The sequence below is a fragment of the Coturnix japonica genome, chromosome 4, assembly GCF_001577835.2.
Source record: "Coturnix japonica isolate 7356 chromosome 4, Coturnix japonica 2.1, whole genome shotgun sequence".
Taxonomy (NCBI): Eukaryota; Metazoa; Chordata; class Aves; order Galliformes; family Phasianidae; genus Coturnix; species Coturnix japonica.
In genome coordinates, this window is record NC_029519.1 from 50,628,945 (window position 1) to 50,655,988 (window position 27,044).

At 40.3% G+C, this 27,044-nt stretch overlaps 1 long non-coding RNA gene across 3 annotated transcripts; it reads left to right on the forward strand.

Annotated features, from left to right (window-relative positions):
• Window positions 1-453: 453 nt before the first annotated feature.
• LOC107313611 lies at window positions 454-26,197 on the forward strand. 3 transcript variants are annotated; one of them, XR_001555081.2, is made up of 5 exons: window positions 454-584; window positions 10,306-10,415; window positions 15,108-15,263; window positions 19,415-19,462; window positions 22,221-26,197. It is a non-coding gene; the product is annotated as an uncharacterized LOC107313611 (long non-coding RNA). The 3 variants fall into 3 exon arrangements; XR_001555080.2 differs by lacking the exon at window positions 454-584 and having other exon boundaries at window positions 10,007-10,415; XR_001555082.2 differs by lacking the exon at window positions 454-584 and having other exon boundaries at window positions 10,009-10,411.
• Window positions 26,198-27,044: the final 847 nt, after the last annotated feature.

The window sequence follows — 27,044 nt, forward strand, 5'->3', positions numbered from 1 at the left end:
GGCTTGTTTTTGCCCTGTTGCCTTTCATCCTTGTCAGGAAGATGCTAGAAGCACCATCCACAGAATACATGAATTTTAAAGAGAGAAAGCCTTTTAAGGGTTGCAGAAGACTGAGTTCAAGCAAGGATAAGAAAGTAAACTATAACTTGAGTTCTTAGTAAGGGGCCTCATTTGTTTTTGATTCTTATGTGAAGTCATTAAGTTTTGCTACAAGGGGAATGGTACTCAATGCAGTTTTGAGGAAGACATTTATGGCTCCATCCCTGGAGGGCTGACACGCAGGCTAAGCATCTGCTAGCTTCAGCTAAATATGCAGGAGAGAATAAAAGTATTTGGAAGAGCATTAGAATGAGCCTTGGCCAAGGCAGCTGAGAAAGATGAAATATTGCTGCTGTTATTTAAATTACTTAAAGAAATTTAAATCTTCTCCTGTCCTTTTCCATCAAGGTAGCAAAGAAGTGATTCAGATTCCACTAATGGAAAGTTTTGGAATAGAAGTGATTGAGAGACACTGCCATAGTTTGCTTAAACATGAGACAGCATTTTCATTGCTTCTGAAGGCTTTTATTCAAGACATACAAAAGGTGGGTACATTTAAAGTGACAACGTTTTTTGCTATAAAAATGAGAAAATAGTGCTGGAGATTTTCACATAACTATAAAAACAAAGCAAACATTCCATTATACTATGAACAAAACAACTGAGAAAACATATTAGAAAAGGTAAATGAATACAGAATAGTCTATTCATTCCTGGTTCTCATCTCTCTGGGGTATTTCATTTACTCTTTGAATCTTGTGGGTCTTAGTAGCAATAGTACATTTTTCCTAGGTAGGAGTTATCTATCATTTTATTCTTACACATTAATATACTGAGATATCTTCCACTATATAATCATTTACATATTTATTACTGTTTATTGTCGTAGTAAATTACAATTTTCCCCAATAAAATACTTAGTAACTATCAAGGTCAAGACTATTTATAAATGTCTAATATTTCACCTTGTATTCAAGCAAAAGTCTTAAAAACATCAGCAGAGATCATGATGCAGGCATAACATTTTCCTAAAGATTTCATGATAGATAACAGTTTCAATTAGAAGAAATGCCTCTTTAATCCCATCATCCAGTTGAGCCAAGCTGGAGGCGTTGTCAGACACACTCAGAAATACAACAGACCCTCCTGTCTACCACTCTACAAACAGTGACTCCAGCTGGATGGGCTGTGTACACAGTGTTCTCCTTTCATGAATTCAGGTGAAAACACAAATATCAAAGCAAAGGTTGGGTAGAGGGTTGTTGTAACAGGACACATCTTTTCAAGTGTCAGTACCTCAGAAACATCATTGATTTCCAAGTCAGACAGGGCTTAGTCTGAGGTAAATTTCATCCACAGATCTGTTGTTTTATATCTGCTTTAAACCATACTTTTCTTGTGTGTAATGCTTGGGATACTTCTATTACCTGTAATATATTAATTTGCTCATTGACCTTGTGAATTGCCCAGTGAAGTTGTGAATGCCCCCTCCCTGGAAGCGCTCAAGGCCAGACTGGATGGGGCTTTGAGCAACCTGGTCTAGAGGGAGGTGTCCCTGCCTATAGGAGGGCAGATGGAGCTACATGATCTTAAAGGTCCCTTCCAACCCAAACCAATCTGTGATTCTATGATTCTGTGCAGGAAAGACAGATGAAAATGTATGTATCCATTTGTACAAACATTATGTAAGAACTAATTATGTCTTACACAGTTTAAATAGTAGGTAATGTTTCTAGACTATACACAAAAATTTTGGATGCTGAAATTTATCCCATGGACATTTTTTTTCTATCTGTTTAAATCAGCATCCATGCACTGAACAGTTTGCTACAAGAAAATAAAAGTAATGGTAATTCCTTGCTTGAAAATAATCTCTAAGCATTTTTTTACAATGTTGCTTAATTTATACTTCATGATTAAGAACTCGTAGTAAATTATTTTGTTTTGATGTCATGTTTTCTTAATGACAAAAGCAGATTCACTATATAAGATAGTAAACAGTTTGTCAGTTTTAACTGAAATAGGAAAAAATTGCTGTTAACAGAACTGGTCAGGTTTTAAATGTCAAATGCTGACTGAAACCAAATATGTTTGCAATCTGAAGCATGTGTCCCTGTTCTCATTTCTTCCCTGGTAGTTCAAGTGGTATTTTTTAAAGAAGAGGAAAGGAAATTGTGTTGACCATCTGTTTTATCTGACATTTGAGAAAAAGTCATTGTTTGTCCAGTAATGAGACAGTTAGCAGCATTTGGGATGTAAATCATTAGCCCCTAATTTGCAAAGCTGGTGTATTTTTAAAGGCAAAACAGATAATGCCCTATATAGAAATGGCCACATCACCCAAAATACAGAGTCTCATCCAAGCATTAAAATGCAAAACAGATGGAGGAAATGTTTCGAGGGAATATACATGGGGGGGAGAGGGGGAGGATTGTGAAATATAAGGAAAGAAGACTTTGCCAAGCTCAACATGACTATAGAAAGCGTTAATAACCCAGGGATTATCTTTTCCAAAACTATATAAAAGATTCAACTATGAAGAGAGACGTTCTCCTAACATAAGCGTTTAATCAGGAAATAGCATTTACCAACATGGGATTATCCCTGAGAGATGAAATCTGGAAAGGTTTCTCATCCTGGTTGCATCAACTTTCTAAGGATCAAGTTTAGAAAAAATACCCCGAAGCTGACGTGACAACTTCGCAGAGTAACCAAAATGAAAAGAAAAATAACAAAAAAAAAAAAAACAAAACCAAACCCAAACAGATGTTCTGTATAGTGGAAGATTTCATGTTAATGAACCATATGCATTATATAAGCAAAGGATGGAAGGGGAAAAAAATAGATCATCTGAAGGCCAAGAGCTTGATCACAAACATGCTACTCACTGTGAAAATGTGGGGCATTTCTATGAGGCTTCTGCCTCATAGAGTTTAAGCTGTAAATAGAAATCAGGTGGTGAAAGTGGCTGAATGCACTCAAGAAGAATGGTGTGGTAGAAGTAAAATCAGTGGGTGTTCACGATTGTTTCCTTTGCTCCAAGGTAGTTTACCTGGGAGGGGATTATGAGATAAAATAAAGTAAGAAAGAATGAAGGCTGGGACTGAGATCGCCACCAGAGAATGAAAGTATGGAACAGGAGCAGTGAGAAAGGACAGAGAGTTGCATTACAGAGCAAGGCTGAAGGGCTGCCTTCATCTTGGCTTGTCCATATGTGTAGCTACTCCTGGGGATGAGCTCTCTGGATGGCTTCGGGTTCTGTTTTTTCCAGGGACTGATGATGAAGATGACAAAAAAGGTGCTATCTGAGTCCTACTTTGTTTGAATGGTGTGTTAATCAGATGAGGCTTATCAGGATTCGTTGCTCTAGGATGTATCATAAGACGATGACTACATTGGTGGGTAGATGGATATATGTATATATTTATTCTTTTTTAGTAGAAATAGAAAAGGTAGATCTCACTGTTAGTAGTAAAATATGATTTCAACAAATCTAAACAACATTGAATAGGAAATATTTGAATAATTTTTATCGATATTTCCATATTTGTTCTGTTTCTAAGAAATTAAGACATGCCTCAACATTATCAAAGAGTACAGCCTCTGAAGGTCACAGTTGGAAGTCCATGAAGCTCACTCTAAGGCCGTTCTTTCCACATATCTCATATGAATGCACCTTGGTGTCTTTGTTGGCTTTATTATGGGTGCAAACATGCCCTCTTGATTAGATCAGTAGTTTCCTAATTGTTGGTACCTTATGAATGGGTTTCAACAATAAAGTAGCTTTTGTACTACACAGACCACAAACATTCTTACACGTGTAAGAGAGAAAAAGGCACCTGAACATAAGGAGTGACTGTCTTTCTGTTACTGAAAATGAGATACAGTCTGTACACTACATGAGTGCAAATGGAATATGGTTGTTTACTCTTAAAGCAGTGTTAAAAGGGGAGTTGGATTTAATGACTGACAGAGAAAACAGCTCTACAAGTCGGGGTCTGCTCTTCGAGACAACCTTCTTTCTCTGAGATGAAACACTTCATAAAGGATTAGTCTTAGCTATTTGGCTCTGGACAGAGAAAATGTAGTACCCAGGCTGTGTAAATTCATAAATGGTTCAGGGAGGAGCTGAGCTTTGCTTAATCACATTATCTTAAGTGTTTCCTGCTCTAAAAGGATAATTTTCTACATCTCTCTCTCTTTTTTTTTTCTTTCTTTTTTTTTTTCTTTTTTCTTTTTTTTCTTCTTTTTTTCACATTTTACCTTGGCATTGGCTCTCCTCTTTCCTTCCTCACTGCAGTTTTTATTTGCTCTCCCATGGGGGGAAAGGCAATAGGTAAGAAAAGCCTAATTGAGGCCAGATTAATGCAGTTCCGCAGGAGAGTAAGGAAAAGATTTATTCTCTCCCAGCCTTCCACAGATGTCTTGTTAGGGGCTCAGCCTTGCCTTGTATATGCACCTTTATTCACATACTTCCTGCTCGTCCTCTGGGAGAAGCCTATCTCATGCAATTTATAGACTTGGCTTTCTTATTTGTATTCATGTGAATAGTAAGATACATTGAACACTCCCATATTGGGCTTATTCTCAGATGAGAGTGAAGGGGGTTTATCTACGTTGAAAAATATGTCCATTTGGCTTACCATAAATAGGAGTTACTGTAAAGAAAATGTTGAAATTGGAGCCTATGTGCTGGCAAGAAACATCAAGGTTTTAGAGAGTGGGATCCAGCAGAGCTGCTGAAATAAAGCATCAAGTTCAGAAGAAATGCTCAACCCTGCAATCCTGCTCTATGGTTTTCCTTCTTCTAGCTAACTCTCTCCTTGGACTGACAACTTCAGCTAATGCCAATAAACATTAGCAAGTGATGGAGGAAGGAAATATTTTCTTTAAATAATGGTGATGAAAGCTGTGAGAGGAGATGAGGAGAACATCAGAGTTCAGTTTGATTTCTCTATGATTGACTTTGACAAGAGGAAGGAACTTGGGCCAAACTCTATGTGCATCACTTTCATGCTAACCTTGTAACCTCTGGTATATCAGAAGATTCCTCTGTTAATTCCAGAAGGGGCAGCTTTAAGGGTCGCCCCATGGCATCATCGTAAAATTTCTCTCTGAAAGACAGACCCTTACATCAATACAGAAAAGGAGGATAGTTTGTTAAAGAAGCACCCTGACTATCAAGGAATGAAAGTGGGAATATTTATATTACTTTACTGTGGCTTTCATTTCTTACAAAGCCAGACTGCTTTTTAACCAGCAGTTTTCTTTTTTCAGCCCAAGTTTGTGGTTTTGAGTGCATTTAACAGAAGTCTTTTATTAATTTCTCAATTATCATTCTCAGTTTTTCAGTTTAATTTCTTTTCTTAATCTCATTTTGGTTTCGGCTTGTAAAACTGGCTCATTAAACACCAATTGAAACATATTGTTTTCCAGTATTGAAAATGGATTTCTGAGCTAGGGGACTCCAATGTAATTTGTAGAAATTTTAAGGCTATTTCAGCACTGGAGGATGCACTTCTGTTTGTAGGTGAGTATTTACTCCTGATCTTAGTGCTCAAGGTTCTGGTAGCAAGAACTACTGATGAATTTCTTGTACTTTCATCTGTAGAGCTTTGTTCAAGACGGCAAGTGTCCAGTCTGTCAGCCCCTCAGAAAGCAATTAGCTGTATTTTTTCCTAGGGTACTAATCTTACTTCCCTTTTACCCACTTGTTTCTTCCTCCAACCACTTATTAACCAGTTCACTTGAAAAACTAAAATCCCCAAAACTTAACACCGGATGTGATATGGCTATAACATGTTGCATAGCTCAGGTTGGATAGCAGGAAAAATTTCTTCTCTGAAAGAGTGGTCAGGCACTGGAATGGGTTGCCCAGGGAGGTGGTTGAATCACCATCCCTGGAGGTGTTCAAGAAATGTTTAGATGTTGTACTAAAGGATATGGTTTAGTGGGGAAATATTGTTGGTAGGTGGATGGTTGGACTGGATGATCTTGTGGGTCTTTTCCAAGTTAGGTGATTCTTTGATTCTGTGATTCTATAATGGATGTTAATCAACAGAAAATTCCAATTGTTTTTATTCATCTGCTGCAATAGAAATGTCTTTTTTTTTTTAATGTATTGAGAAATTGATATTTTTCTTGTCATCTTGACTCTTGCTAAGTGATTTTTGGTATCTCTTTCCTGCTTCTGCTTTTCTGTTCTGTGTTGACTTAAGGGTTTCCTTGCTAGTCTATCTTTGGTTCATCATAACATGTGGTTTAAGACATCCAGTATCTCTTAAAACTTTTTACACAGCTGATGGTGCACTTTTATCTTTTCCCATGGGACAGGAAGGATCTCTGCTATGTTCCTTTACGTATTTTCTTCTTCTGTCAGTCTGCATTATCTTTACACTTTGGTAATTATGAGGTTATACAGTCCAATTGTCACTATTAGCAATAGAAATTTGCCTGTCAGCTCCAGAAATTTAATGCTCCACTACATCTACCTTATGTCCCTGGTCATAGGAGACCATTCATACTCCTGCTGGTTTATTTTCTACTTTGGAATCTAAAATTAATCTCAAGTCATTATAAAACATGATAAAATTTCTGGTTGGGGTGCTCAGCAGTCTGTGGATGTACATTATAAATCTGCACGCTAGCTCAGATTTCTGGGATACTTTCTGCAGAGCCTAAAGCCCAGGCAAGACAAACAATTTGCCCTGTGTATCTTTTCATTCCTTTCTAAACCCCATTAGTGAGTCAATTTACTGTGGACTAATTCTCTATCATTTGGTTGATACCTATTGTGAGCACATTGATCACATTTAGTACTTTGTAAGGTAGGCAAAATATAAGGTAATTTGGGAGTTATTTCTGAACAATGGTGTTCATTTTAAGCAGGAAAATTATTCTGCTGTATTTAATTAGTGGTTTTTTTAAGCTCTTCAGTAATCAACAGTATTTGAATATTATTTCTACTGATCCATATCCAAATAAAAAGTTTCATTTAGCAGTGCACATTAACAGTGCACAGATTTTATATATATTTTATCAGTCTCTGAAGAATAATGGGGAGAAGCAATCAGGTAGTTGACAGGTCACAAGTACCAGCCCAAGGTGTGGGGGCTTTCATGGTATTGGATGAGAAATTTCACTGCTTTTCAGATCACTAAAAGATGTTTTAACCTTAGCAATTATTTTTCTCAAAGTCAGTGACACCATGAAAGAAGCCAGAAACTTATTTCTTTGGACAATTATAAGCAGAAATTGCTCTTGACCTTGACATTTACAGGGTCCCAACTATCAAGGGACTTGCAGCTAGAGGTTATATGAGTCTCCAAAGCAATCCTGCCAGAAGTTCAAAGGAGATCCAAAACAGCAGTAATCCATGATTTCATTGTGCATGCCTAATTGTTTTTCCTGAGAGTCTCGCATGTTTGCCAGTTAGCTTTGTAACACAGAGATAGCAAGGGCTGTAAATCCCTGAGCAGCTATTATTGCACAATCAAACCTCATAACTCATGTATCTCTCTCCTGGAAATATGGTAATAACACTGTTAAAGTCAGGAAAAAAAATAAGATTTGGGGCCATGGTATTTTGTTACAAGCTGTATGACAGACAGTTGAGACTCTATTTGTGAGGAATGATTAGTTAGGAAATATAGCGGTATAATACCTAACAGTATACATAACGTACTCTTTCCAGTTTTACTCAGTGAAGTACTTAGTTCATCCCTAAAAGGAAAAATAATAAGAATAATAATATTTTTTAAAATTGTAGGGTTTTTTCTAAACAAAATGGCGGACAGAAATAAAATTTCCCTCCTAAGAAATAATTATTATAAATAAGATTAGATATGTAGTTATAAATAATATGTAGAATTTGCTTATCTTTGAATTTGAAAAAGAGAATATCAAATCTGAACAGCTGCCATGAGAAGTCTGAGAGTGATGGGGAAATGGAAACCTATCTCCTGATCAGAGACTAAAGACAGGGACTGAAAGAGAAGGCAAAGGCACTCTCAACACAGCAATGCTATTAAACAGCATTTAGGCGCATGCAAAATGGAAATTAAGGGACAACAGTGAAACAGAACAAATGGCTCCTAGCTGAAGATGGATGCACATAGGCTGGATATTAAGCGAAAGTTTCTAACCATTAATGTTACATTGGCATGGAGTAGAATTTCAATTTGATTAGCAGAGGCAGAGAGGTGAAGCTGTGATAAAAGGCTAAGTGGCTCGGGAGCATCCGTCTGGCCCTGTATGTTTAATTGCTGTGTGTGGCATGCCTTGAATAAAGACAAGGCCTGTACACTTACCATCAAAGGAAACATAAACTTTTGAAAGAGTAGCAAGTAGCTCAGATTTCTTGCTGAGATTTCCAGTTTCCTCAGATGTTGTCATCTATGGTGCAGTTTCACAAAGTCAATCCATTCTGTGCATCTTTATGAATCAGATAAAAAAGAAACAAGCCAGCTATTACTCAGTTAAGAAAGTGTCTTTATACGTTAAAGATCCAGTAGAGACTGTTGTTGATAGCAGGAAGTACAACTGCACTGTTCTGCATGGTGTTTACTCCCACCAGCCTGTTTCCCATTTTCTCTTTCAGAAGCCATTACTTTGGTAGCATTACAGCTAAGGATCTGCACATTTTAGATGGCAAAAAATCTTTTGGCTTTAGTCCACTATAGATTACTGTAATCAATTTATTCATGCTTTTTCAGGTTCGGATTTGTTAGAGATCATCCTTTTTCCACAAAAAAATTCTTTTTAAAACCTCTGTCAAGAATACTTGGATGGCTCCTTGCTGAGAAAACTTATCTGAATCTTTGCAAGAAATATAAAACTCATAGGCTGAAAATCGTCCTCCATAAAAATACATAGTGGCCTCATAAACATGTTTTTCTTTACAGCAGTACCCTCAGTATTTCAATTTTTATCACCAAGGAAGGCTAATCCTTTTACTGGCTCTGTAGGAAATGGAACACCTTTTTTCTTTTTTTTCTTTTTTTTCTTTTTTACACTGTTCTTCAAGTATGATTACTTTTTTGAACAGAAATTGTTGGCCACAAACTTAAGAAAAGAAAATTATCTTTTGGCTTTGGGTCTGTTGCAGAGGTTATCTATTCCTTACATGATTATCCCTGCAGGTTGTATATACCATAGAACTGTGTGCTAACTTGATAGTTTTTCTCTGATCCAGGATTTCAGACAGGAGCCCATTTGTTCCCTGCAGCTGTCTTTCTAAATTAGCTCTTTTGGTTTTAATGATGACCAGGTACATTTTGAGCTATGAGCAGATAACCTCTCCAGAAGGTTTGGCAAGAAGGCTGACAATTAATCACAGGCAGAACTGAACCAGGTTCTCCTAAAAAATCAGCTTCTTTGTGACAAAGCCATTACCTGCTGGCAACATTTCTCTGGTCACAACGATTAGAGCCAGAAATGATCATTAGGTCACTGTGCCCATCTCTCTCTGTAAAACAGGCCATTACATTTTGTGCAGTTACCTCTGACCTAAACCTTGCAACTCATACATGATGAAAATGTCCTCTGAAGAAGGATGCTTGTTTTCTTAGATATGCCAAAAAAAAAAAAAAAAAAGTATTCAGTTCTTGGGTGGGTTAACCATTAGAAAAACTGGGCAGTGCTGCCAGCTTAGGTCTCCTTAGTTCATGTAATTCCATCCTCTAGTTTATGTTAGCCTCTATTTTCAGTTTGATCTAAGATTCCAGTGAACACGCCTGTATCTGTAATGCCCATGACTTCAGCTACGGCATTTACTTACAAACTATTCACATAAAACAGCATCCGTTCTGCGTGAGACAGCTAATTCCTGTCCAAGCAGTTAACTTACAAAATGCATGCATCCACCTTAAAAAAGTCGGAAAGGCAAAGCAAATGTAGTGCACTGGGAAAAAAAAACAGGGACTGCTGTTAAGCCCTACTTGATAAGAACAGCACGACATGAGGGAAAAAAAGGCATCTAAGTCTCAATGAAAGCCTTCCCTTTACTATTATTAGTATGTGCCTTTTTCACATCAGAAGCATGTTTCTCTGAGCTTCTGAAAATGACTGTAATTGGTAAAGCCAGCACCATTACCCACACTTGGTATTTTTAATCTCTTTTTTTCCAATTTGAGAAGAGCATACCTTGAAAATGACTGCAGGAAGGGCAAAGAGATGCACATAACTATCTTGCATTAATCATTTGGAGGCTGCTTTTTCCTCAAGTTAGAGGTTTCAGGGTGAAGTGAGCATATTATTATTTTTCAGCTGATATTGAGAAGATGAAAGCAGCAATGCAATCAGAGTCCCGTTTCCACATTTTGAAGTAAAGAGGCAATCTTGCATCATGGATGAATTTGCTCCTTTACAGATGGTAGGTAAGTTTATTCATAAATCATTGTTGTTCGTACATCCAGAGATGTTCAGTTAGAAATGCAGGTTAGAGGTGTGCTTTAATGCTCTAGATGAGGCCTTTCTAAACTCTTTGGCAGGTTTGTTAAAGTAAATACAAAGCTTCTATCTGTCAGAATTTCAGGGGGCATATTAATCCTTTGCTTGCAGGTTTGTCAGACAAAAAGCTGCTTGAATGATTTGATATTTTCTTAATTGTCTCTGAAATACTGGCAGTGCTGTATATATAGCAAACAAAGCCAGCTTCCAGGCACCAAAAACTTATGTGACGCATCTTCCATTTGCAAGATATTCGTCTGAGCTGCTGCTGCTCAGGAAAGTAATATTTGAATCTGAGGAACAGCCCATTGCTTGCAGTTTCCACTAAAAAGCCCATTAGCGATGGTTGGCATACAAGGCCACTTCTGGAAATAAGAACCTTGCTTGTCTAGGAGGGTGAGCCAAATGCATGTACACTGTGGCTGCTGTGAGTTTCATAAGTCTGTGCATTTTACCAAACTGAGAGCTGTAAAGCTGGCTGGAGTTACCTGTGTATCATGAGTTCAGAAGACCATTTAATTGTGAATGCTTTGATCAGTTTCCTGCAAAAAGCCATTTTCTAAGAAGCAATATCACTCTTGGTGAATGGGAAAATTTCACACTTACCACTTTCTTCCCATGCTTTCTTCCCCTGCCTTCTTTGCTATTTATACATGTCATATATAGTGTATACTGCTATAAAAGTCAGCTGTGCATGTGGTTAGGGGCTGGCGTGGGGCTGGAGAAAGTAGCCAGGCTCTGTACTCCAAAACCTGCATGACATTTCCTTCTATGCTGGGCAAGATATGCCATTGGTGTGATGCAGCAGGGCTTTTCTGATGTTCATATACTAGCTTGATCCTATGAATCTTGGCTTATAAAGCAATCTTCTCTCATATAAGTAGCTTTGAGCACTCAGGAAATATATGGTTCTTTAGCTGAGCATCAGAGACACGTTTTCAATGGAACAAAGTGGGTCACGGTCATTTTTCTTTAAGTCTTTCATTTGACTGATCCTCATGAAGGTGAATTTGCTTCACCGGGTTTAACCAGGAAGCCTGCTTTTGTGAGCCAGCTACTATGCCAGCCATTTTTAAAGCTTATCATACCAAGATATTCTATGCAAAAATGATACCATTTATTTTCAAAAACTAAGGAGAAGTAGCAGCATACTTTAATGTAAATAAGAAAGGATTTTAGCAGCAGGTAACCAGCTAAATCTGCTCCACCTTCATGTCAAATTGGGCATCTGCTATAAAAAGAAATGAAGAGTGGAAGGCTGTTAGGCCATGGAAAAAAAATCTCTTCATGAATTCAGTGCTTCCATGTTGGGATTCAGGAGCAGAGGATTTCAAGATCAAACTAACTCACATGTTGCAAATCAAAGTAGCTTTTTAAAAAAATAGAAATAATTTCTGATCTCTCAGAATATGCTTCATACAAAAAGTTCTGGATCAGATTCGACGGTCAGAAACTCAAGCCTCTTCTGATGACTGCAAATACAGTCAAGATTTTCGAAAGAGTTTAGATGTCTGTGCTCAGATGGATGCAGAGTAACAAATGTCTGCCCAGAAATAGCTGACATTATGAAATAGCTGAAATAGAGGACAGTGAAAACCAGTGTTATACTGTGGGGCAGAATTCCAGTTGAACCACAGTAAAAGGTCATCATCATTGGAGAAGTCATTACAGTATGATAATGAATATCTGCATGAAACACAGTATGAAATTTTAGACAGTATTCCTGGGAAAAACACTTCAAAGAATTTCACCTTTTCTGAATAATTCAGACCACCTCAGTCTGATCTCTGTCTTCGGCATCCTTCTGTATGAGATGCATGTAGAATAGATATCTGAAGCTCAAATACTTTGAATACTTCAAACCCTCACTGAACGACCAGTGTTTGCTCAATGGCTAATCAGCACTCAATTTTGTATTTTGTTTACAAATAATCTCCCCACTCTGAGCTGTTCTTTCAGTCTGTCACATGAAACAGTTGGGACTAAAACTACTAGAGCTACTGGTACTTCAACAGATCGATTGCTCTTGTTCTGAAAATCTGGAAGAACAGAAAGGTAAACAGTATCTTAACACACAGCATTCTGGCAACTGGTAGCATATTAATTACTCTGCACCTTGTATATATCCATTAAGTTCATTTATTCTTTTCAGACTGTGAATAACTAATATGAAGCCTGTTCTTGCCAGTTTTTGTCACACTACACAAAATGGTTTAAATGATTTACATGTGGAAGCTGCTATTAATAGCATTGAATGAACTACTAATTGGATGGTTATACAATGGCATTGTTATTAAACCTAATTTGGGTTTGACACCTCCTGTTTTCTTAAAGCAACATAAAAAACCCCAAAGAAATCTGTGGTTAGCAGTACACAGCACAAAGCAAAGGCTAAATAATTACCAATCTTTCAAAATCAAAGATTAAAAAGAGAAAAAGAAGGAAATTCACTTACCAAAGTCTAGTAGAAATGAGCAGGAAGTGAATCACTCAACTGACCTGCTGTTCAAAGACATCCTTTAAAGTGACTGTCTTTAATACTTACCCTGCAAATACTGACAAAGAATTCAAAGTGTGCCTGTTTCTGGGACTTGTGAAATCTCAGAAAGTTTTGCTATTGAAAAAATAGCCTTTGAATGAGATCTGGTATGTACAGAATTATAAAGAACTAACAGAAAGTATCTCACATACCTATAAAAATTCTATACTAGTATTAGGCACAGATCTGCACTTTTATTTTTAATAACAGTACGGATGTATCTATACAACCTGACATTTTTAAAGTTATTTGTTTGTGGGTTTTTGTTGTTGTTGTTTTTTAAAGAGAGAGAAACAAATGAGGGTGGCATTTTATTCCCATCTTTACAGAAGGCAGGAAAATTACAGCCCATTAGGATAGAAGCTTTTATCTGGAGTGGCCCATTGCGGTCCTATTCTGGGTTGTTCTGAAGGCTGTAGCATCACTGATGCAATGTACTGCACCAGGACTTCCTTGCTGATGAAACCAACTGCTGGCTGCTTGCTGTGAGGATATTTGCCTTTTGATAATCAAACATGGCAGCATACAAAGACTGTGAGAAGAAGACAAAGCATTGTTTTGTAGTTATCTGTATGTAATGCCTAAGCAGATGAAAATTTGTGGTCAACACTACACAGTCATAATGCCTCTCAGTTTAATTTTTAACCATGAAATTACCTCTCAACATGCACTGTGCCAGCTTTTGTTATTGGATCAATGTTATCTATTACCTTCTGTTGCTGAGGTAACTCAAGGTTGTTTTTCCAGAACCACTTCCTTAGTGAATCAGCCTGAGATGCTCCCATAAGCAAAGGAGCATTCCACATTTATGTCTACAAATACGCATCCTTATGCATTTGCAGAGAAATGCAGTGAGTTGCTTCCAACCGAGTCACCTCTCAAACTTCAGGAAATTAGAAGAGCAGTAGTGGCAATATGGGAGGAAAGACAAAAGTTGCAGTGGCATATGACATGCACATAAAGGGATTTAGCCCCTGATACAGGCAGTGGGTGCATGCACAGAGCATGCCCTGTGTTGCAGGAGGCCAGGTACAGCCAATGTACAGCTAGAAATCTACATGCCATCACATGGATCACCTCTGTCATCTGCAGCTGCATAGCTGGTAGGACTTTCTGGGTCTTTTTCTTTTTCATTGCTTTTCAGCCCGCCAGAGATGCTTAACTGAGCCGTGCTGGCTCCATGTTATTATCAGCTCGGTGTCATTTTTTATTGCCTGAGTGATAATAAAAACACTGATAAATCCAGAATATGTAAGGAGGAGTTTACATATATAAAGAAAAACTTTAATTCCTGAATTGTTAAAGCACCCAGAGGAAGTAGTCAAAGCTCTTACAGAGATTCTGTCTGATTGACAATGTACCAGCACTGATGCAATTATGGCACCATGCCTAAAAAGCTGCGATAACTTAGGAATCAGTGGCTGTACAAAGGAACAAGACATTATAGAAACTGAACAGGAATTTGGGTGGTCCAGATGTCTTCCACATGTATTCTGTCAATTATCAACAACCAGAGTCTCTTCTCCAGACTATTAACTCAAGCAGAATATTTTGAAATTCTCAGGGTGGCAAATAATACCAAAATCTTCTGTAACAGTGTATCAGCAAGCTTTCCCACTCTTATGCATCAGAAGAAATACATTCCCTTGTAAATACAGTCTTTTAGAGACAGTGTAGTTTGTGTTGTTAATACTCCTTTGAAATTTCACTTGAGGTGTAGAGCAGCTCCTCAGAGTAATATCGCTGTGACATGTTTTTGTTGTGGTAGTACCAAAGGGTTCAAACAGAATACAGATGGATGCTGTCACCCATTTCGACAGAGACCATCAGGCAAACAGCATTCATTCACAATGCTATGACTTCTCAGTTCTCAATAATCTTGGATTTACAATGGTTTATATTTATACTTTCAAAATACTTCAAAAACTTATAGAGTAATTTAAGTGCTGTCCAAGTCTTTTCATTCTGTCTGTTTAAAATACCTCAGCTACTTTTAAATAGTGTTGAAAATAGGGGATTTAATTCCTGTATTTGATGTCGCTTTTTTTTTTTTTTTTTTTCCTCTTCTCCTCTGAAATAGGGTGGTACTGGGTTTTCCACTCTGTGTACCGCCAACTTTCTCCAAGACTGATGTCATCTCCACCTAATAACAATGAGAGTACATCTACCTACAGGCAGCTCTCTGTATAACTTGCTGATCAGTATTTTCCCTGTGGTATGACAGACAGAGCTATTGGTAAGTGTAATTATTGTCTACCAATGTCTTTCACCAGGGTTTATATACTTTGTTTCTTTTGTTGGTTCATATTTTAAAGGATTCTGGAATTCAATGCTGATGACCAGGTTCAGGAAAGAAAAAAGAAGTGAGAACTAGAACCTCTGGACAAGGAATTTTCACTGATAATTCTGTAGCCAGCCCGCTTGTCTGCATGTAGAAGTAGGTTATGTGTTTGTGAGATCATTTTGATGATATTTTGAGAACCCATCTAACGAAGTTTTAAAAAAAACAGACCAACACCCTGTTCCTGGGCCTTCTGGTATTGTTATAAAAAGGAAGAAACACTTAGCAAGGTTGAGAATACAGAGACTTAAGGCTGGGAGGGAGAAGCCTTCCAGGCTGATCAAGATATTTAGGTGTTTTTTTCTTCCTTGTGGGACACAGTCTAGGAAGGAGGAACTACAGATGAAAATTAAGAGCTGAAAGAAAGATTATTTTCCAGTGGAGAAACTGAGAAGCTACTCTAAAGGATATCATCAAGGAAATTCCCCAAAATTCTGAATGAGAAAGATTTGCCGGATAGAAATCATAATGGGAAAGCGGATACCTACATCTTTTGTCAGCTGGAAGACAGGGTCTCAAATGTACATGTATTTCCATTCACCCAGCTCCAGCTGAATGTAAGCTATGAGAATGGGGCTGCTCCTCTCCAAGCTGGTGTCAAGGGAAGGGAAAAAGTTGATATTAAGCTATGAAGCTAAGAAGGCTGAATAATTCTAGTGACCAATGCAAGGTCTGTATTTACAGACAAAATGACTATTAAAGGTATACATAAAACCTAAGTGAAAATACTGCATTTGTCAAATCATAGTCCAGTCATGAGTGGTGTTCCCCAGGGGTTGGTCCTGGGGCCTGTCCTATTCAGTATCTTTATTGATGACCTGGATGAGGGCACTGAGTGCACCTTCAGTAAGTCTGCGATGTTACCAAGTTGGCTGGAAGTCTTGATCTGCCTGGGGGTAGCAAGGCCCTACAGAGGGATCTGGACAGACTGGAGAGCTGGGCTGAAGCCAATGGGATGAGGTTCAACAAGACCAAATGCCGAGTCCTGCACTTTGGCCACAACAACCCCAGACAGCACTACAGGACTGGGGCAGAGTGGCTGGAAGACTGTGTAGAGGAAATGGACCTGGGGGTGTTGATTGATGCTGGGCTGAACATGAGCCAGCAGTGTGCCCAGGTGGCCAAGAAGGCCAATGGTACCCTGGCTTTGCACCAGAAACAGTGCTGCCAGCAGGAACAGGGCAGTGATTGATTGATTATCCCCCTGTACTCAGCTCTGGTGAGGCTGCACCTCGGGTGCAGCGTCCAGTTTTGGGCCCCTCACTGCAAGAAAGACTTGGAGGCCCTGGAACATGTTCAAAGGAGGGTAACAAAGCTGGTGAGGGGTCTGGAGCACAGGCCGTATGAGGAGTGGCTGAAGGAGCTGGAAATGTTCAGCCCGGAGAAGAGGAGGCTCAGGGAGACTTCATTGCCCTCTATAACTTCCTGAAGGGAGATTGTTGTGAGCTGGGGGTCAGCCTCTTCTCTTGTATAACTGGTGATAGGACTAGAGGGAATGGCTTCAAGCTGTGCCAGGGGAGGTTCAGGCTGGATGTTAGGAAATACTACTTCTCTGAAAGAGTGGTGAGGCAGTGCAATGGGCTGCCCAGGGAGGTGGTGGAGTCACTGACCCTGGAGGTATTCAAGGAACATTTGGATGTTGTGTTGAAGGACATGGTTCAGTGAGAACTATTGGTGATTGGTGGATGGTTGGACTGGGTGATCTTGTAGGTCTTTTCCAACCTTTGTGATTTGGTGATTAGTTGGGGGATGAATCACTCTATATTTCATAATAATTGCTAAAAAAATATTTACTTGAGCCAAAGCTTAAATACCATTAAGGAGATGAATTTAATTCATCAGGTTTCTATGCTCTCAATTGGCTGTCAGTTTTGCTTGAAATAAACTGATGGCAGCACATCCATCATATTCTACAGCTCCAAGAGAAAAATTTGAGCTCCAAGTGTGAAAAGTTCCTGTGGGTTTCTCCAATCAATTTGGTGCTAATACATTGAAAGAGAGATAGTGCTGTAATCCTGATAAAGCCTTAGTCTGAGTTAAAGAGCTTTCCTGTGATACAATGCTTTTGAAAGCAGTTTGCAACAACTTTGTTTGCAGGAATCTCCAAAACAGGGTCTGGCAGTCCCACCCAGACCCGGCACGCTGCAGGCTCTGAGCTTCTCAGGTTACATGTGCACATATGTACCCTCAGAGAGCTGTAGGAGCTAATGATTTACTATTTACTCTTTCTAAATAGGCATCCAATAAAGCTACCTGTTAATTCTAATTGTGAAGGAGGCTTATGTATGCCATTCCCTTCTGTCTGACAGGAGTGATGCTGAGTTCACCCCTGCTTTTATTCCACTCAGTGAAGCACCATTACATAAGGGTTGCTTCAGTAGCTGTCAGCATAGACTATATTTGGATGACTGTAACAGAAAGGCCAGCCCTCCTTGCCTTGCTGTGTAAGCCATCCAATTGCTCATCCACCCTTACTCTCAGTAATGATGAGCAAAATAATCACTGAAATTGTTGGTTTTGTCCCACACCTGAAAATGCTCTCATTTGGTCTGATGTCTCACTGTGAAATTTCTCTCTGTGTTGCAAGCAAGAGAATACTGCAGGGCTGGGCTGCTGAAAACAGCTGCCCTCAAATAATGCAATAGGCATCACTGGGCACAAGATGTCCAAGGTATGGATGGAGAGAAGGAAGGAAGTAAAAGACTGATGGGTTCATCTTTAATTTGCTTGGTAAACAGAGAACAGGAAAGATCATTACAGTAGCCTTTTGTACCATGTAAGCGGGGAGAACAAATATCACGTTACATACAACTGATATGTAGTGGTCACATTGCCAGCTGCGCCCTTATCAAGATCACTACAACAGTAGATGTTCTGTGGAGCTGGAGATAACACAGTAAGGAAATGTTGGGAACTGCTGGCACTCTTGCAAATGAGTATAACAAAAGCAAAAGGAAAGAAAAGGGGTTTCTTGTGCTACTGATTTACATTTTGCAAAATAACTCTACTGGAAAAGGAAGCCAGAACTTCCCTTATTCAAATAGTTTTGTTCCAGTGAACTATCCTTAATTCAAGGAATCCTTTTTGCTTTATGTTTTTTGGCCAGTAATTGTATGTATTTTTTTGCTGTGAGTATTCTGAAATGTGCTGATTGCAGCGTGCACAGAGGTAGGAAATAGCATTCTGACAAAGTTAGACTGGTGTGAAGGCCAGCTGCTTGGGAGTTGTACATGCCATTACTCTTATTCACTCTTCTCTTACTTTTAGCACTCCCTGCTGACTAGGTTACTAAACCAGTTACTCCATTCCTCCTCTGCTTGTTTTTAAAACCTTACAGCTGTGTTCTTCTCACAAGTCTCCCTTCCCAGTCAACGCTGTCTCAGTGCTGGCCTATGCACCGATTGCTTCAAGATCCTCCCCATCTCTAACTGCAACTTTTCTCCCCTCTTCTGTTCAGCCTTCCCTAACTACTGCCGTGAAAATATTTTCCATTTCTCACCTCTTTGAGAATGTTGCCCTGCATCTGAAACATCAACATTGACCAATTTCCACCCTAAAATCCATATGTGTTTCTTTTCTCAGCTCTGAATAACTTTGTTGCTACTTAGATTTGACCTTATCTCCTCTTGGAAAGCCAGTCAGTCTCCAATGTTGGGAACGTCTTTGTGGGGGAGCAGGGTGTATTGTAATTGATTTCCTTCTTTAACGTTCTCCATCAGCAGAGTGCTCTGAATATGAATGTACTGCAGATGAAATTACTCGAGTCACCTCCGTGGTTTGTTTTGGAAGTGCCTGCACTTATTTATAAAACAATCACCAAAAGACGTTAAGATTCAGCCCTATGTAAACAACTACATACAATTTCCACCAAATGAAATTAAGTGCCTTGAACTTTACAGTATGTCTTTGAATCTCCTCTGTCCATGGTTAGACCAGACAAGGGAGATTAATGGCTATGATGCCAAAAGGCATTTAGTTGGGTGACTTAAGAATGATTGAAGCATATCATCTCAATGCTGTTCCTTTTCACTCTCTTCCTGTTCTAGATCTTGCTGAGATGCAGTACTGGATTCATAAGACCAACACATGACAGGGTGAGTTTGTAGTATTTTGACGTTGTCTGCAATTTCCAATGCCTGTTTAACAGAGTCTTTAATGCATGGGGGCACAACAGAGCAGAGAATACAGATTTCTGTGTTTTGTATTGGAATTGTATACCTGTGAGCTTTTATGGAATATATCCACAGAATGCAGTTAATTCACAATCATGGTGATACTGAGGTTGTCATAGTCCACTTTTCCAGGTGCATATATTTCTTTTAAATTTATACCACAAGATAACATGACAATTAGGCCTCTTACCACACCAGAAAAAAAAAAGCTTATGTTCTTCAGATTCAATCACAACCAAACCAAAAGTAATGCACCCCCCTGAAAACTCTGGAGGCAGTTTATTTTTACTTTTTGAGTCCCGCCGACATCCAGCCAGTGAGCCTCAAGGCTAGTGCTGAATCACAGAATACAGAATCACAGAATTATCACAGTTGGAAAAGACGTAGAAGATCATCCAGTCCAACCATCACCAATACTTCCCATCTAAATCATATCCCTCAACACAACATCCAAATGTTTCTTGAACACTCCCATGGTTGGTGACTCCACCACCTCCCTGGGCAGTGCATTCCAGTGCCTGAAATTTCCAGAAACACTTGGAAAGCAACCACAGAAATAAATCCAACAAGCCAAATCCCCGAAGAGCAGTAACAGAAGCCACAGAAGCACATTGGAGCCAGCACCTACTCATCATCACAGCTTTTCTCCACTCTCACAGCTTCCACAACACGTGCCATCTCCAGCACAACACCTCCAAAACTGCTGGGCTTTCTGCTCACATTTAGGAGTCCCGAGGCCTCCTGCTGCCATGCAGGGTTAAGTTGCAACGAGCCTAAAGCAGTGAGTGTGTCACTGAAATGATTGATCTACTTGTATCTGTCATAACTGTCTTCCTTGAAGTAGTTTCATTGCTTGAATGAGTGACCTAAGCGCTGCCAGCCATAGCCTTATGTGGACAGTCTATAGCCTTTTGCAGGCAACGCTTGATCAAAACTAACTGGAGCTTCTGGGGTCTGATAAGATTATTTTTGTTGTTTCTTTTCCTTTACCTTTTCTTGGTCCTTTGTCAACTGGATGCATCTCCCCAGCATCCTACTCACGGCTGACTTCTACTTGGACACCTCTTTCCCACTCTTTCTCAAAGAAAACTGGGGAGAAATTTAGTAATTTAATAAGGCCTGTGACTTTTCAGATTAATTTGTAACAGATATTTCTATGCTTCTGTATGTTTCAGACCACAGTATTTTTTTGTTAATGCTGGAAATTTGGACCAAAGTAAGAATGAAAGTTATTACGCATAAACTATGTTAGTCAGCTGATTGGGATGAAAACCCAGGCCACTTTAGTAGCATCCTGGAACCATTCAGATTTAATTATAGACATTGAAGGGTCAATGGTTTTGTTTGTTTCTTTGTTTGATACATTATTTTTATTTATTTATTTATTATTATTTTTGTGCTTATCTGTTCCTTGCTGTACCCTCTAACCACAACATAATAGTGTACATATTTGTGTGCACACCCTGATCTATAGTTATTGGCAGCATTTGAGATATGAGCTCCTGGATCTTGTATGTAGCAGATAAGTGTAGGCAGTTTACAGTTTACAGTTTACAGTTTACAGTGAGGTCTTGAATAAATCACTCTGAGTGCTTTTGTGGCTGTGGTGGCTAGAAGAGTAGTCAGTCTGGAGAAATCATTTCTGTCCTGCTATGAAATACTTTTGAGGTTCAGCAGTGATCTTTTCAACATGGCTGGTTAAAAAGTTGACATTATAACACATCAAAGCTTTATCTGGACAGTGCTCACCAGGAGATCCACTGAAAACAGGGAAAGAAAACCCCTTTTACCTTTAGTAGGTATAGGAATACATCCTTATTCAACTCAAAGGGAAATGGTGATTTGCCTGCAGAGAAAGGTAACTGATAGCAAAACCAGCAATAAACCAGCTGCTTAATGACTGTTTTACAGAGAAGTGCCCCTTCCCCTTTTCCAAAAACACACTGCAGCTGTGCTGTAATGTTCCTAAGTATTATAGCTCGTAATAACTTCACAGAAACATTGAAACAGTCTGAACCCTTTCTGTAAATCACTGGTCTTTTTGAACTGGATGTGAAGATTTACCATGGTACTGCTGGGCATTTGCTGACTTTGTCATTGGATCTGAATTCCTGGTTTGGCATCCCACTGATAAGGTCTCAGTCATTAACTGCATTATACAGCAACCTTCTGCATTCCTGTCTGTGTTTCGCTCTTCCTTCTGATTTCCAGTCCTTACCCAATTTAGTAATTCATCCACAGCCTGCAGCAGCTTCTTTTCCTTTCTTTTCTTTTAAATTCAGTATCTATCATTCAAATCAGTGTTGTGCCATTCAGTGGCAAAATGTATCATTCTTGGAACTGGAATAATTCTTGCATGTATGGAAAGCTGTGTAATTTTTATTTAATTTTATTTTATTTTGCTAGCTGCTCATAAACACACAGCTCAGAATTGAAGTGACTTAGAGGGAAACAAACCTCTTCCTGAGAATTATTTTAGAGGAGCATTCTCAGTTAAAAATACCCTGAAAGGAAGATAAAAAACATACTATTCGAAGTTCTGAGATGAAACTTGTATGTCATTAGAGCTTTTTTTTTTTTTTTTCCTTTCCAGTGCAAACAAATTAAAACATTTCATTTTGTTACACCTGTATTTTTGTTCTTCCAAAAATAATAATAATAATAATATTTTTTCACCTAGTTGTCCCTGTGGTGCTTCAAGAGGTAGGAGGCGAATGGCCTGCAGTGCCTCCTAGGCTGTCAGGAGTAATGCTTTTTAAGGCCAGAGAGAAGACTTGGTCCCCTGCATAATGAGAGTATGACAGAATCACTGAGCTATCAAATCAGTTATTCTGCCAACATCTTTCTGCTTCACTGAAGAGTAAATTAATCCTACATCGGAGCGCTCCAGCAGCAGGATAAGAGAGAGCACACATACTGCCATAGTTGAATAGGAAGGTGCTTGTCAAGAGTGTAAATAATGGGTAAATAATTAATTTTCTTTGGGGAACCTTCAAGGATCTACTTCTCTGAGTGTTTATGCACACATGGTGGAACAACAGCAAGGGATTGAGCAAGAGAGTTTCCCCAAGGGAAGAAAACACACCCTAAATCAGACCTGTCAACAGCTCTATCTTGTCTCTTTCCAACTTGGTGGAGACCTGGGGTGGCTGTAGCTGGCCCCAGTCTCTGGAGATGGCAGCTGAGGTATCGACCAGAAGGTGCTTGGTACAGAGCTGCTCCTGCAGAAGGCACAAAGACACAGCTTGGACCACAATCGACGGTTGAAAATGGAAGCATGTGGGCTACATTGAGTGATTCCACCATACATACAGGTGACACTACCGGGGTTACTGCTCACCAGAATCCTTATTTAGAAAAGCAGCAGCTCCAATGAGGAAACAAAAGAGGTCCAACAAATGGCACAACAGGTAACTTAGTGCTGACCTGACCTGTTGCCTCTGGCTCACTTTGGTCTGCTGGAGTTGAGGCCACTCATGGCAGGAAGAGCAGCTGAGTGTCCCTGTTGCTGCATACCTCCAGTTCCAAATTAGTATTTCTGCAGCAATAAGTAAAAGCATTGAGGTCTATTGATTGCAAAACAATTTCCTGTGCAAGCTCCTATTAAAGAGCCATTACAGAATGCTTAGCCTTGACTTTGAGCTGAAGCCCCCAAGTGGAGCTTTTCAGGAAGAAACTGTTCCTTTTTCCCATGGGGAACTTTCCCCTTCTGCCACCTCAAAGTGCACCTTCCCAGCACTGTCTGCAGTTAGCTGGGGGGAAAGTGTGGATCGTTTCATACCCAAAGGTGAAAAGGCAGAAGTGCGCCCCTTTCAGATACAGCAGTCACGGTACTTTAATAACCAGCTAATAAAGTGCCAAACCATTACAGTGAACTGCAAGCCCAAATATCTTGTGTGATTTCTTACTGTTGATATTCTTGTCTGTTCTTATACCTCTCCCCATTCTCATTTATTTGTGTAATATTCTGATTAACCTCTCTCCCTTTTTCCCACTGTCTTCGTATATTCATATTTCTATATACTTCCACATTGGTCATTTCTGTTCCTGACACCAATAACTGTTGGACCTTCTTTCAGTTTCCCCTTACTTACTCCTTTTTCTTAAAATAACATTTTCTGTCTGTGTTCCCTGTCCTCTTCCTTTGTTCTGTCTGTGATTCTCCTCTCCTATTACAAAACTCATTTACTGTCCTTTTTCTCATTTCTCACTACACAAGTGATGTAACTCCATCAACCACAGCTCTGTTGCACTGATTTCCTCTTTCTATCTGCTGTCTAGCATCTTTCCCTTCCTCTCTCCCACGCAGCACTTTTACTTTCTATTTTGTTTCTAGTTCAGAATCTCTCCTCTGACTTTCCCATTGTACCCGCTGCCCTCACCCTGCTGGCCATGTTAGCAGAAATGTTGAGCTCTGTTGTCATATCGCACAGATCTCAGCTTCCTTCACCTCCTCTGTGTTTGTAATGTCAAGCCCACCACCACTCTCCTGGTCCAGCCAGGGCTGGGTGTCAGGCATTATCCACGCAGGCCTCTCTAGAGCAGCACAAGGCAGAGGTGCTTTCATTGTGCTGTTAAGGACACCATTGCTTGCTGACCGGTGAGTTCTGCCAATCTGGGTCACATTTTCTATTGACAAGATATGTAGACTTAATTGATCAAATTGCAGTTCTTTGGCTTTATTGGCATATGCACCTTTAACTGCATCAGTGTTCACAATCACTCACCCTGGGGCAGTAAAGTTTTGCCACACAAATACTTGAGAAGGACCACGGGCTGCCATTCAAGACCATCTGGTCCTAAAAAGTATTTCTCTAAACGCATGGTTACTCAGGTATCAATCAAGGCCACTTTCCATCTAGACCTCTGCTGTAAGTGGCTACTCATTTTGTCCGTGAGCTAAAGATACAGTATTCCTAGCAGAGCTCATAATGAGTGTACATGAATGACCTTGCAAAAGCTCTCTGTCTCCTTCGAAACACAAGCAGAGAGAAAATCTGTATTTGCAAGATCAGAAATAAAATGAAAACCTCACTTTGGCTGAATAAAAAAGCCATATACAAAAAAGCCCTTGGCAAACACAGACTTTGAACAAAAATACCATTTCCTTTGCCACAGTAAATGTTGTTTCAAATTCTGAAATCAAGTGCTTGTTCCACTGGGCTGCAACATTTTGTTAAGCTGCAGAGACGTGAGAGGAGCAGCTATTCTGTTTCTTACAGTCACCTATTTACAGTTCTCTTTCAATATTTCTTTTTTTCTGGATAAGAGTAACACGTTCTAGGATTTTCTTTAAGCCTTTTTTGGTTCATTACGGAGGTCCAACCTTCTGCATCCACTGGAGCAACCACAGATGAACTACTTTTGCGGCCTTAGGGAAACCTGAACCTGGAGCCAGCTTTTAGAACTTGCCGTCAGGGCCAGGTTCTTGGCTGCCATGCAGGAGGCTCCGCTCAGAAAGCTTGGAGAATTTATGGAGGACTTAAGTGGCAGCTACAAATTATGGTTCCGTTTCAGCTCAGGAGTGAACTGCACTTATGGGAGCATTGTTGTAACAAGAGGAAAACTTCCCAGCTCAAGTGTTTCCAAGCTATTCATCATTTCCCTACTATTGCCCCCCTGCAAATTCTCCAAGTCCTTATGATACTGATCTTGTAAACAATCTCTTTCCTGAACACCTGTAATAAAATTCATACAGGGTATTGCTCTTAGGACTCCCTCCCAATTTTCAGTTGTTTATTCAGATTGGGAAGCGGAGGAGAAGATTTGGGGTTTTTTTTGGTTGTTTTGGTTTTGTTTTTTGTCTGTTTGGATCGTGCTCTCTTTTAATGTCATTACTAAACAGAACTCCAATGGGAATAGAAAGTGAATGGATTATCAGTAATTTCTTCTGAACATTTTCTGGTGGCACAGTCACAACAGATAGTCTGGCCAAATGCCTGCTGTCAGGATATACTGTTAGAGAAAAAGGAAGGCAGGACGGGGGAATACACTTTATTTTTGAGTGCTTACGAATGCATCTGTCAGCAGCCTGCTGGACATGCCCCTGTAAATATGCACATCACCAAACAACCCCGGGGCTTCGGTCCTGCTCACTGTGTTATTTATGGAGGTTAATACAAAATTAGGCACGACTCACGTGTTGCAATTTTGTTCAAGGGTCAAAGAAATATCATAGAATCACAGAATCACAGAATGGCCTGTGTTGAAAATATGCCTCTGTTCCTTGTGCTGTTCTGTGCATATTCCCTTCACTGATCTGACAGTAGTACATTCATGCTCCAGTGTAAATGTGCAGCTCTAAACTGAGACATCCCCCCATCTTTTTGTGCTGGAATCGCTGCACACAACTCTCCCCTGAAGAGGAACTGGGGAGTAAATATTTGCAACTGGCTCCCCAGTTTCACAGCCTTCCTCCACCACTCCTTTACGCCATGAATGCAGTTCATTTCTACACGGTACAGCTGCCTCGCTGGGAGGAAAACTGCTGCTGCGCACAGGCTCATGCGTTCACATTGCATGCACACGCACATCCCGCATTAGCTGAGGAAAGAGCTGACAGATTTTTAACTCTTGCTACGAGGTCTCAGCTGTGAATCCTAATGGAAACCTGCATGGCACATTTCCTTCTTGGCACACTAGTGTGGGGTGCTTGGAGCTGCTCGCCTTCCCCCATCCTGCAGGCTGCCTGCTACAGCACAACTCTGGCTGTAATGCAAGCTGACATCTCTGCTGTGCTATATGTTTAGAGCACTGCACAGATGTTAGCGTAACTCATCCCTTAACGCACCACCATTGTGTGTAGCATAGAGGAACACACAGCAAGGCACATGGTGTGCCCAGCACAGAGCAAGCAGCCATGCCAGGGCCTGGGCTGGGAGTATGGCTGCATGTAACAGCGTGCGCCTTGGCGGCGGGTGTGGAAGCAGCCACATTTGGGAAGGGTTTTAGGCACGTTGTAATGATTTCCAACTTCGGACTGTGAAGAATGCTGCCGTTACCACCATCAGCAGCTCTTCACCTGCTGCTGCTGCTTTGGCTTTAAATATTTTGGACAGAAATCTTATGGATGAAATGTCTATAAAACCAGATGCGTTGATACTTCAGCCGCACCATTTCCCACACACAGCCGCTTTACCCCACTCTCAGCACGGCTCTCAGTGACACGACAGCGGCATTCCCAGCCCTTCTAACCGAGCACGGTGCACGCTCCGTGTTGGGACCCCCGCTGTCGTCCAACCCTCCTCCGGTGCTGCGGAGCCGCCCTTCCCCGCTGCAGGACCGAGCCCAAGGTCACAGCCCCCGAGCCCACCCCGCGCTGCGGAGCCCCGGGAGGAGAAGAAGGAGGAGAAGGAGGAGGAGGAGGAGGTGGGGGGGGTGTCGCGCGGTCCCGCTTCCCTCCGGCTGCCGCCGCGCGCGCCCCCGAGCACGGCCGCCCCCCCGCCCCCGCGGGGCGGTTGTTGACGTCAGCGGTCGCCGAGGAACGGGCCGCAGGTGCATCCGT